This window comes from Enoplosus armatus, chromosome 23 (genome assembly GCF_043641665.1).
Source record: "Enoplosus armatus isolate fEnoArm2 chromosome 23, fEnoArm2.hap1, whole genome shotgun sequence".
NCBI lineage: Eukaryota > Metazoa > Chordata > Actinopteri > Centrarchiformes > Enoplosidae > Enoplosus > Enoplosus armatus.
In genome coordinates this window covers 342,888-355,000 of record NC_092202.1, presented here as the reverse complement: position 1 = coordinate 355,000, position 12,113 = coordinate 342,888, and positions in this window count along the sequence as shown.

Below are 12,113 nucleotides of genomic sequence, written 5' to 3'. Positions count from 1 at the left end.
ACAGAAGGCAGATGTGTGTTTTGAGAGAAGAGACAGACAAGGCAGCCTGTCGCCATGGTAATGATCATACCTGTCAATTAACAGGTGATCAGTCAGCTGATAGGCTGACAGGGTGCCGCCTCACTTCCTCCACCCCCTATGTTATCATGTGTACGGTGTGTTTGTTCTGTGTGCTACTGTTGAACCAGTTCATTCTGCTCAGACTGAACATCTGGAACACATCTGCATACGATTCATATTTCTAACTGGAGCTGTGATCACATCCAATCATTTATACACTCTGAGCCTTTCAGTCAGCGCTCAGGACGTCAGGCTCCATAAGCTGTTTGCAACCAAAGAGTCAAAGGGTTAAATATGTGAAGCAGCTCCCGCTGCGTCCAGGTCAGTCTTCTCAGAGTTCGTCTGGAGGACTTTCGTATCTTCTTCAGCAGGTTGTTTCCAAATGGCTCCAAAGATCTCTGACAGCAAACTGTTGAAACAAGGCTGGAAATAAAACGTGCAGGAGGCTTTTTGAACGACGTGGTTCAGACTTCGTTGATTTGTCTATAAAATGTCAGAAAATAGTGAAAATATTTTCCAAGCTTTTGTCTTCATGTCTTGTTTTGTTTGACCAAAAGTCCAAAACCAGAGAGATTCAATGAGAGAAAACTGAGGAAAACAGCTGGAACCAGAGAGATTTAGCAGTCTTTCATTATTTTTGTTTAATAGATGACTGAAATGATTCATTGATTATAAAATAGTTGGTGGTTAACTTCTGTTGATCGACTAATCGTTTCAGTTCAGACCTTCATGGTCCCCTCAGGATGAACTGTAATAACTCTGGTGATCCTCTGACTCTTCATCAGCGCCATCATCAGGTCAACATGTTCATGTGTCCAACACTTTGGTTTAAACCAAATACCTGCAGAACTGATGACGTTCATCAGCCTCAGCTAACAAGCTAATGTTAGCATGCTAACACGCTAAACTCAGAGTCTGAACATTATACCTGCTAAACATCAGCATGTTAGCTTTGTCGCTGTGAGCATGTTAGCATGCTGATGTTAGCATTTAGCTCAAGGCAGCCTGTCACAGAGCTGCTAGCATGACTGTAGCCTCTCAGACTGGTTTGAACTGGTAATGGTCACCAATTGGTCTTCGTCCTGTTTTAATTCTCTTTTCCTGAAACGTCTCTTATTTAAATTTAGAAACTTAAATTAAACACACCTCCTGTTATCATCACAGACAGTCCACAAAGAGGCTCAGGTTCAGTGTGATGACACTGCTTCTTTAATCTGTTTCTGTCTGAACGAGAGGAGAGGAGGTCAAAGGTCACGGCTGACACTGGGCCATCTGATTGGCCAGTTAAAACAGGAAACAGGGTGTTTGTGTGTGTGTGTGTGTGTGTGTGTGTGTGTGTGTGTGTGTGTGTGTGTGTTCTTAGTGCAGCATTCAGGAGCACACACACCGCAAATTCCAAAACTCACACACACTCATGAAAATATGCTGGATTTGGTTTATCACATGTTATTGTTGGCCTGTGTGTGTGTGTGTGTGTGTGTGTGTGTGTGTGTGTGTGTGTGTGTGTGTGTGTGTGTGTGTGTAATAATCATGTAGATTTGAAGAACATCTGTTGAACACATGTTAAAGTTTATCACTTGAGCTTCTCTCTCTCTCTCGGCTGTCAGTCAAAGTCTGACTCCTCCCCTTACCTGAATAATTAATGCGCTCACTGAGGGGGCGGGGCTAAAAGCACAGTGGACACATGATATTTATTGACAGGAAGTAAAATGAAGAATAATGACGACCTGGCAAACTGATGAATGCTCTAAATAATTGGTAATTGTGATGTTATTGAACTTCCATATGATCAATAATTCTGATTGATCTGAAACTCTCTCCTGGTGGTCTCTGCCATGTCTGTGTGTGTTTTTACAGTGTTGATATATTTCCAGATGAACACACACACAGCTGGAAGTAATTTAGACCCCCCACCTCTGTGCCCGTGTCGTCTCCATGGTAACGGGCTGAAAGGTGAGACCCTGATACCCTCGTGTGACCTCTGACCCCTCGCTGCAGTAGCGGGAGGAGACTCCTCTTCCTCTTCCTGTGCGCTCCTCCCTCCTGACTTCCTGTCTGTGTCTCGCTGTGAATTCTGGCCTCTGATTGGTCGATCGGACCTGTTGCCACATTCCAGCAGTTGTTCAGAGGAAGTGATGTTGTTAACTGTCCCCTGACCCTACTGCTATTCCAGGCAGAGGTTTCCTACATTTCCCATGATGCCTTTTAGCCTGGAGACATTCAGTCTGTGCTGCCAGTCACCCACATGACGGAGGGAGAAACAGTTTCTCGTGTTGTCGTGAGATACTTTAATGTTAAAATGATTCTGCATCACAACAATGATTCAGTTTCAACAAGAAACGTTTTAACTCGATAATAATCTGTTTCTGTGTGAAAACGTGAAAACCAAGATACAAATTCTACCAACAAATGCAAAGATTCAAGTTTAATTGATGCATTTTAGTTTTTTTTGGTTTTAGAGTTTGTTTTGACCACACACACACACACACACACACACACACACACACACACGCACACACATACGCACACACTGTGAAACTGGACAACAGAAAGTCCAAACCTCAGACTGCTCTGACCGGTCGTCGTGGTAGCGACCTGTCAGTCACAAGGTAGCCCCACCCTAAAGCAGACCCTGCTTTATGGTCTGTTAAACGAACATCACGTTGTGTTGAAGAAGACTTGAAACCATAAACTCATGAAGAAAATGTTCACTGACGTCATAAATCAGGTGAGAAGTCGGGTCGTTTTCTCATAGACTTCTATACAGTCGGACTTCTTTTAGTAACCAGTGGAGTCGCCCCCTGCTGGCCATTAGAGAGAATGTAGGTTTAAGGCTTCACTTTTCAGACCGGCAGGTCGGTGCCTGGTCCACCTACATCATGGAACTGCTCAGCTGCTCAATTTATTGGTTGAACTGTGAAATATATCAGCTCAAACTAAAAGCACGTATATCCAGATTCATTCTGAACATGGATTTGTTTGTTTCTGCATGAAATCAATGAAACGTGGTATGTGATGTGTTTGTTGGTCTGAGTTGGTGTTTGAGCCCACGTCACCATGTTGCTGGTCAGTGGATCATCTTCAGCTCTGAACAAGAGAAACAACCAGACTGAAGGAGGTGGGTTTGAGTCCCGTCTGAACAACTACACAACATACAAACCTTAGACAAATAATACATCTAGAATCTCTGATCACACAGTCAGTGTTCTCCACTGGGCTGAAATGGAGGCTCTGCCGGTTACCCACCTGTTGCCATGGTGACTTACATCATCCAGAATTCAGGTCTGAGGACACAGAGGGTGAAGGTTCAAGTCCTGACTGGTTATTTTAAATGTGTAACTTGTGTCTTGTACATGAGGACATTTTTCTGCATTAGGATGCAAATCAGAAGATAAGATTAGTATCTGCATGAATTAAAAATAATTATTAAGATTTATTTGTTTTGGATTAAAACAAAATATGACACACTTTTCTTTCCTTCTCTCAGTCTGTCTGACACTCGTTTATCAGTGATGGATGAATGGCGGGACGATACAGAGACAGACAGTTTGGACTGTAGATCTCCATCACAGACAGGACACACACATACACAGCAGCTGTAAGATGGCTGCTGCAGCTCTGTTTACACGTCTCCTCGACCTCCATCTCATGTCTCCCTCCTCCTCCGCTGATCCTCCCACATCTGGGACGAGTTAGAGAAGGAATGAAGACAGAGAGAGAGAGAGAGAGAGAGGTTAAGTTAGAGACAGACAGCTCACTGTTATAGAAACCAGATTGGCAGCATGTTCTCTCTCTCACACTGAGACCGTCGAGTTTCCACATTCAGTCACACTGAAACATCCAGGAGTTAGTCTGATCCTGGCAGCCAACTGAGCTTCTTTATTATTGTACATGTTTGAAAATGTAACTTGGTTTTATAAACGTTTGTTTCAGAGCTCAATGAGAACAGGAAGTGACACAGCAACATCTCTGCATGTCCAACAGGTGGCGCTTACGTTAGGTGGTGACAACTCGCAGGTCCACTTAGCGAGCTACTGTGGCTGCAGAGCTAACCGCCAACATGCTAGCTAGTTTTGTGTCTTTTTGTTATTGTTGTTTTGTGTCTGTGGTTGTGTTGTGTCTCTTTGTGGTTGTTTTGTGTCTCTGTGGTTGTTTTGTGTCTCTTTGTTCTCGTTTTGTGTGGCTGTAGCGTTGTAGTAGCGTACAGCGTTCAGATGGAAACTAGCTAGTAGCTAAATATGTATTTGTATGAGATGATTCCTGACATTTAATGTAATAAACTACGCCAGCTCAACTCACCTGGACTCACCAGCTCTCCTGTCCCTCGACGTTCAGCCAATTATGCCTTGAACAACGATCTCAGTCTGCAGTTTTAGTCTGATGCACGTCACACGTGTGTTGCAGCTATAACCACGCCCACCAGTGATGTCATAGTGCACCCTGAGTACACTTCTACATCACTGCAACAACTTTTACTACATTTAAAAAGTTTGTGAACATCATGAAGCTGTTCCATAAAATGCTGTTTTTCTATTCTTTTCTATTCTGTTCCCCACAGCTGTTCTCGCTCTCTCAGCATTATTTCTAATCGTCCATGAAATGACCTGAGTGTGTGTGTGTGTGTGTGTGTGTGTGCGCGCTTAGTTAGGCTAATATTATTTTAAACTGTTGACCGAGACCAGCTAATGCCTTCACACACACAGATGTTTGAACAGAGGGGTGTGTTTGATTCGTCTGATGAGGACGTGACGGGGCTGTACAGACTGTCTGGGTCAAGGTGGATAAAACAAGCGCTCCTCAGGTAGTTTAAAGTGTAGACTCTCGTTCATCAAACAGGATAAAAGTTAGTCGTCCATCAGGTAGATTTTGATTGGCAGCGGCTGTTGATGTCAGGAGGCTGCAGGACCTTTAATTTACCCAGAATTCACAGCAGATTAATCATAATGAAGATACTGCAGGTTCTGACTATGTCCTGGAACTAAAAGGAAAAAATAATGTTAATGTTTAAACTCTACAGCGTCTCCATCAGACCAACATGCTTTGCATTTACTGATACACAATCATGATAAAATACATCATCAGTGCCAGAAAGAATCAGCAGTCACAGCAAAATATCTTCATCATTTTTAAATGATTTAGAGAAGTACAACATAAGAAGACGTAAATAATGAGACAAAATTAAAATAGACAAGGATCAACAGATTCAAAGGAGGAAGAAATGTAAGAAAACATTTGAATGAATGGAAAAACATTCCAGATCTAATAAATAACTCTAATAGGTAAATCAGCAACAGGTCTGGACCAGCAGGGCCACAAGAACCGCTTCATATACGAAGTCCTCATTAAGACCAGCTTAGCTAGGCTGAACACATCCTGGATCTGTTGCTGTACTGGCAAACAGACAGGCAGGCAGAGGGACAGACAGGCAGACAGACAGATGGACAGGCAGGCAGAGGGACAGACAGGCAGACAGACAGACAGACAGGCAGACAGGCAGACAGACAGATGGACAGGCAGGCAGAGGGACAGACAGGTAGACAGGCAGACAGACAGACACACACACACACACACACACACACAGCAACACACACACACACACACACTCCTGACAAGCGTGATACACGTGTGTGTGTCTAATTCAACACACACACACCCTTCAAACAACCTGAGAGAGAAGGAGGGAGGGTGGGAAGGAAACAAGGAGGGAGGAGAGGAAACAAGGAGGAAGGGAAGAAAACAAGGGGGGAGGGAAGGAAACAAGGGGGGAGGGAAGGAAAGGAGGGAAACAGTTAAAGAGTGAAAGAAACATGAACACATGAATTCATCTGCAGACTGAAGGTTAATGATGTCACACTGACCTCTGCTGGACAGAGACTTCAATTCAATTCAATTATATATATATATGTGTGTGTGTGTGTGTATATATACAGTCATGGAAAAAATTATTAGACCACCCTTGTTTTCTTCAATTTCTTGTTCATTTTAATGCCTGGTACCACTAAAGGTATATTACCTGAAGAATGCAATGAACACGACAAAAAATGCAGCTGATTACATAATACTTTATGTCCTATTTGACATGCTTAAGCTTAATTGTATTCCCAGGGTATATAAGAGGCCATTTCATGTCATAAGCAGCACTGCACATGCAAAGGCCTGGAGTGGTTTCCTGCTTACGTTCAAGCCGTAGCACAACTCAGAAGTTGTCAGCTCTCACATAATGCCTAAAACAAAAGAATTATGTGAAGCCACAAAGGCAGCCATCTTGGCACTGCTGGAAATTGGCATGAGTGAGAGACAGGTAGCCAAAAAACTGAAGATCTCCAAGACAGCCGTTCATTACACCAAGAAAAAACAAGCCGAACATGGTACTACCAAATTGCTAGCTGGTCGAGGCAGGAAACGTCTTTCTACCCCACGAGATGACCGTGCACTCATCCGTTCCTGTGTCAGGAATCGTCGTCAGACCTCCAGGGACCTTAAAAATGAGTGAGCACTGTCGAGAAATGTGACTTGTTCGGCAAGGACAGTTCGAAACCGACTTCTTGAAGCCGGTCTGAAGTCACACAGGGCACGGAAGAAGCCCTTCATCAACGAAAGGCAGAGGAAGGCCCGGTTACTCTTTGCTAGGGATCACAAGGATTGGACTGTTGATGATTGGGCTAAGGTTCTCTTCAGTGATGAATCCAATTTTGAGTTGATGCCCACTCCAGCCAACTTACTGGTTAGGAGGAAGCCTGGAGAAGCCTACAAACCAGACTGTCTTGCCCCTACATTAAAACATGGGGGTGGATCAGTGATGATCTGGGGTTGTTTCAGTATGGGTGGAACAGGGCAAATGCAATTGTGTGAAGGGCGAATGAACCAGGTCATGTACAGGGCTACTCTTGAAAACAGTCTTCTTCCATCAGCTGGAAAACTCTTTCCTGCCTCGAATGACTGGATTTTCCAACAAGACAATACCCCTTGCCACACGGCAAGGTCAGTTAAAGCCTGGATGGAGAACCAGAACATTCGAACCATGCCTTGGCCTGCTCAATCACCAGATCTAAATCCAATGGAAAACCTGTGGAAAATCATCAAACTCAAAATGGAGAACCACAAGCCCCAAAACAAAGCAAATTTGTTTGAATTTGTGCAACAGGAATGGGCTGCTGTGACAGCAGAACAATGTCAGAAGCTGGTGGAGAGCATGCCAAGACGCATGGCTGCAGTCATCAAAAACAATGGTTATGCAATCAAGTACTAACTCCTGTGTGTATCATGTGACTAAAACAGACAGAAAACATGGAATGCCTAAAAGCACTGTTTTTGGCAGTACAATGCCATAGCTATTGATGTAAGAACTTAAGTGATTTTGGTTATTATCAAGAAAACCATGGAAAATGGCTAGATATCAGCTCTTAAATTAAACTCTTATGAGCTATTTTTGTTGTTATCATTATATTTGTCGAAACAAATGTACCTTTAGTGGTACCAGGCATTAAAATGAACAAGAAATTGAAGAAAACAAGGGTGGTCTAATAATTTTTTCCATGACTGTATATATATACAAACAGAGCAGGTCTAGACCGACTCCTTATAATGTTATTACAGAGACACAACAGACTGTAGGTGGGCAAGAGACAGACAGACAGACAGAGAGACAGACAGAGACAGACAGACAGACAGACAGACAGACAGACAGAGACAGACAGACAGACAGACAGACAGACAGACAGACAGACAGAGACAGAGAGACAGACAGACAGACAGACAGAGACAGAAACACATTTCATTCTCTGTAACCTGTGATTTGTTGGATCCAGGTGGGCTCACCTGTGGATGCAGGTCTGATCCTGATCCTGAGTGAGTGCTGCACACTGAAGAAGGTTGAAACATCATCATCATCACCTCAACATGTTACTGCCACATAGTGTATCTGAGGACTACAAGACGACAGGAAGTGTGTGTGACTGCCATGTTGTCCCCATATAGCTCTGTGTGCGGGTGTGTGTGTATATAGCATTTACAAAGTGGCCACATAACACACACACACACACACACACACACACACACACACACACACACACATACATACATATGAAGCCTGTCATTTTTCCACAAACCTAAAAATTAACATTTTTCCGTCGCCGGGCAAAACTCAGACTCCTGAAGACTCCTTTATTCTGGAAAGAGGGTGAAGGCGAGGTGGACGTGGCCTCTGATCTGTAAGGTGAGTCAGAGAGAGAGACATAACTTTCCGGCGTGTCTTCAGTGGCTCCTCCCACCAGGTGAGAACCAATCAGAATATCAGAAACAGGTTTCATTAATGAGTTCATTTTGTCTGCAAACAGGATCGGAGTTATTATAAGACGAAATGATGTTAGAGAGGCTGAGCACCATGCTAACTGATCCCATAAACATACAGCCATTGTGCTAAGCTAGGCTAACCTCTCTGCAGTGTAAATAGAAGTCACAGTGTCTCTGGTCCCTGAATCTCCATCATGGAACAATAATAATATTAATAACGATGATAATAATAATCTATCTAGATGTCTATATGTCTATCTATCTATCTATCTATCTAGATGTCTATCTATCTATCTATCTATCTATCTATCTATCTATCTATCTATCTATCTATCTATCTATCTATCTAGATGTCTATATGTCTATCTATCTATCTATCTATCTATCTATCTATCTATCTATCTATCTAGATGTCTATATGTCTATCTATCTAGATGTCTATCTATCTATCTATCTATCTAGATGTCTATCTATCTATCTATCTATCTAGATGTCTATCTATCTATCTATCTATCTATCTATCTATCTATCTAGATGTCTATCTATCTATCTATCTATCTATCTATCTATCTATCTATCTATCTATCTAGATGTCTATATGTCTTCCAGCAGAACAAACCTGTAAACTCACCTGGAGTTGACCTGGAGACACCTGGAAACACCTGGAAAAGATGCTGCAGGCTGTGTTCCTGAGTAAGAGTTTCTGATGTTGTGTTATTAACCGGTTTATTAAGTCCAGCTGAATCGATCAGCCCATTAATGGATCAGTGGACTGACAGGAAGTGAACTGATGGTGTGAAACCATGTTCTGGTTCCAGCTGCTCAGATGCAGATGTGCTGCTTTTCCTCTGAATGCTGTTAATAATTGTAGTATCTTGTTAATAATGTGGAGCTTTGTGAAGGTTTGTTTCTTTGACAAACATGTAGACATGCTCAGTAAGACAAGCAGGAAGTGTGTGTGTGTGTGTGTGTGTGTGTGTGTGTGTGTGTGTGTGTGTGTGTCTATATTTACAGTTGGTGATTCTGGCAGGCAGATAAACAGTGTTTTACACTCAACACACTGATTTAGAACCCACCAGAAACAACACACACACACACACACACACACACACACACACACACACACTGAGCTGTTCTTAGAAAACACGTACATACATAAACACACACACACACAGTAGTGGATGTTTGCAGAGAGCTGGTGGTGTAACAGCGACCGCAGACATCTTTCTTCACATGTTGACGTCCATACTGACTGACTGTGTTCATTTAAACTGTTCAGTGGAGTAACATGATCCCCACAGAGAGCCAATCAAATCACACACATGTTGCAACACATTCAGACTCAGGAAGAAGCTCACACACTGCGCACTCACAGTAAAGTGATCCTGTTTAAAGGTGAAACTGTATAAAAACACTTTGTTACTTTAACATCAGACTTCTCTACTACACCACTGAGGAGACTCCCCAGGGGGGAGAGGGACAGTTGAAGGGGGGTGAGGACGGAGGGAGGTGAGGTAAAGACAACAGGCAGTTGTAGTTATTGTAGTCTGTCAGCTGGTGGCGCTGCAGCAGCGACTCGGCTGACAGCACACTCAAATCTGAACACAGACGTGACACACATCTTTTTAGCTTCAGTGTGACTTAGTCCTACAAACTAACTGGCTCTGGCAACCCAACAACAATCCATCTGAACTGGAGAACCACTGCTTCTCAAATAAAGTTCATTTACATCATGAGATACAACAGAGACACACCTGCATCCACAGATCTGATGTTTCTTTTTAAATGTGGTTATTACAAAGTAAAAGAACTGAGCTATAAATCAATATCAAATCAAATTTAGTTTAACTTTTTCATTGAATCGTCGACGGTGGTCGTGACATCACCATCCTCATTGTGTTCCCAGCTGCCTGCTGTGTTTCCTGCAGTGGGAGTGGCCTCCCTACATGCCCCGCCCACTTTGTCTGAAGCCCCGCCCAGTGTGACAGTGGAGGTCGAGGACATCACACTGACTTTATCACACTGAGCTTTGCCAACTTCATCCTTACTGAGGAAAAAGAGAAGGGGAGCGGGACACATGGACGAGGAAGGTAAAGACGATCAATTCATCTCCTCCTCGTCTTCCTCTTTGTCTTTGTTTATTTATTTTATTTGTTTGTTTGTTTGTTTGCTCCTAGATCAAACAGCAGCGAGCGCGATGACATCGGTGATGATATCAGCAGTGAAGAAACACAAAAACAGAATGTCCGGCCAATGGCATTGCTTCTTTCCACTGAGACAGAACTCAGCAGCCAGCCAATGAAGAAAGAGTACGATGATCACATGATCATTACTGATGAGGAGAACCTGTCACCAGAAGAAATGATGAGTGATCAACCAATATTTCCCTTTTCTGAAGAGGAATTTGATGATTTTAACAACACCACCTCCGATGGGAACTATTGGAACCAAAAATGGACTCTTTCTGTAGACTTTGATTGTTTTACCAAAACCTCCGCTGAGTCTAACGTGAGCCAAAAGCTCAGTGCTTTTAATGACTTTGATGACTTCAACAACAGCACGGAAAGCAGGGAGGTCTACAGTCAGCCAACTGTAACTGTTACTGATTATTTTGATGACAAAAACAACACCAGGTCCGATGACTTTACTAACAATGCAAACAGCAAGGGTCCAACATCACCTCTTTCTGATGATTTTAATAACAGCACAGAGATAAACAATCAGCCAGCGGGAACCATTATTGATTACTTTCATGACAAAAACACCAGGTCTGATGAACCAACGATGTCTCTTTGTGATGACTTTAGCAGCTCATTGTCCTCTGAGGCCACTGAACTGAACCAAAACCTGCAGGGTATCACTTTAAATCCTGATAACCAAAGTTCCAGCGGCAGCCAGCAGGAGGTGTTTGGCACCAACATGATGGACAAACTTGTCCTGGATCCAGTATCACAGGAGGTGACGAGTTCTAGTTCAGAGCAAACAAGCTCAATCAACCAGGATAGGGTCGGTTCTAGCAGTAGCAGCATTAACAAAGGTTTAAAGTTGGGTTCTAGACTTCAGGAGGAGGTCCAGGAGGTTGTAGATCTGCTTTCAGGAAACCAGGCAGTGATGGGGGCGAAGGGTAGCCATCTTGGTTCAACTCCCAACTCTTTAACTGGCAGTCAGATGGGTTTGAGTTTGAGCTCTGATGAGAGTGATGAGAGTTCAGAATTTGGTAGCTTCAGTAAAGTCAGATCCGATCCCAAAAGTCAGACCAGTGTTAGTTCAGATCCCAACAGTGATAAGAGCCTGGAAGCCACCAGCTACAGTATCCAGCAAGGTACTGGTTCTAGAGATTCCACACAGGAGGTTACTGGTCCCACAACAAGCTCAATCTCTCACTTGATTAGTCCTGATCCAGACAGCAAAGATGTTTAAGACACTTCTGATAAATCCGTCCATCCATCCAAGCAGTTAACGGTGGTAGTTTAAACCCAGTCAGTCCAGATCAGGATTTAGCACCTACAATCTTGAGAATGACAAAGGATACTGTGTCCAAGGAGAGTGGCAGGTCCTTCTCTCAGGTGAATGTTAGTTTAACCTTAGACAGCTCTGAGGAGAGTCAGGAATCTGTTGGTAGACAGAAGATTGTGTGTCCAGACCGGGACTCTCCAGAGTTGGTAGTCCAGAGGTCAGCTCCAGCAGTGGGGAGGTCCTTACCTCCTCGTCCTCTCCTGTTCTGGTTTCCTCACCTTTCCTTCCCCTCAAACACAAACTGA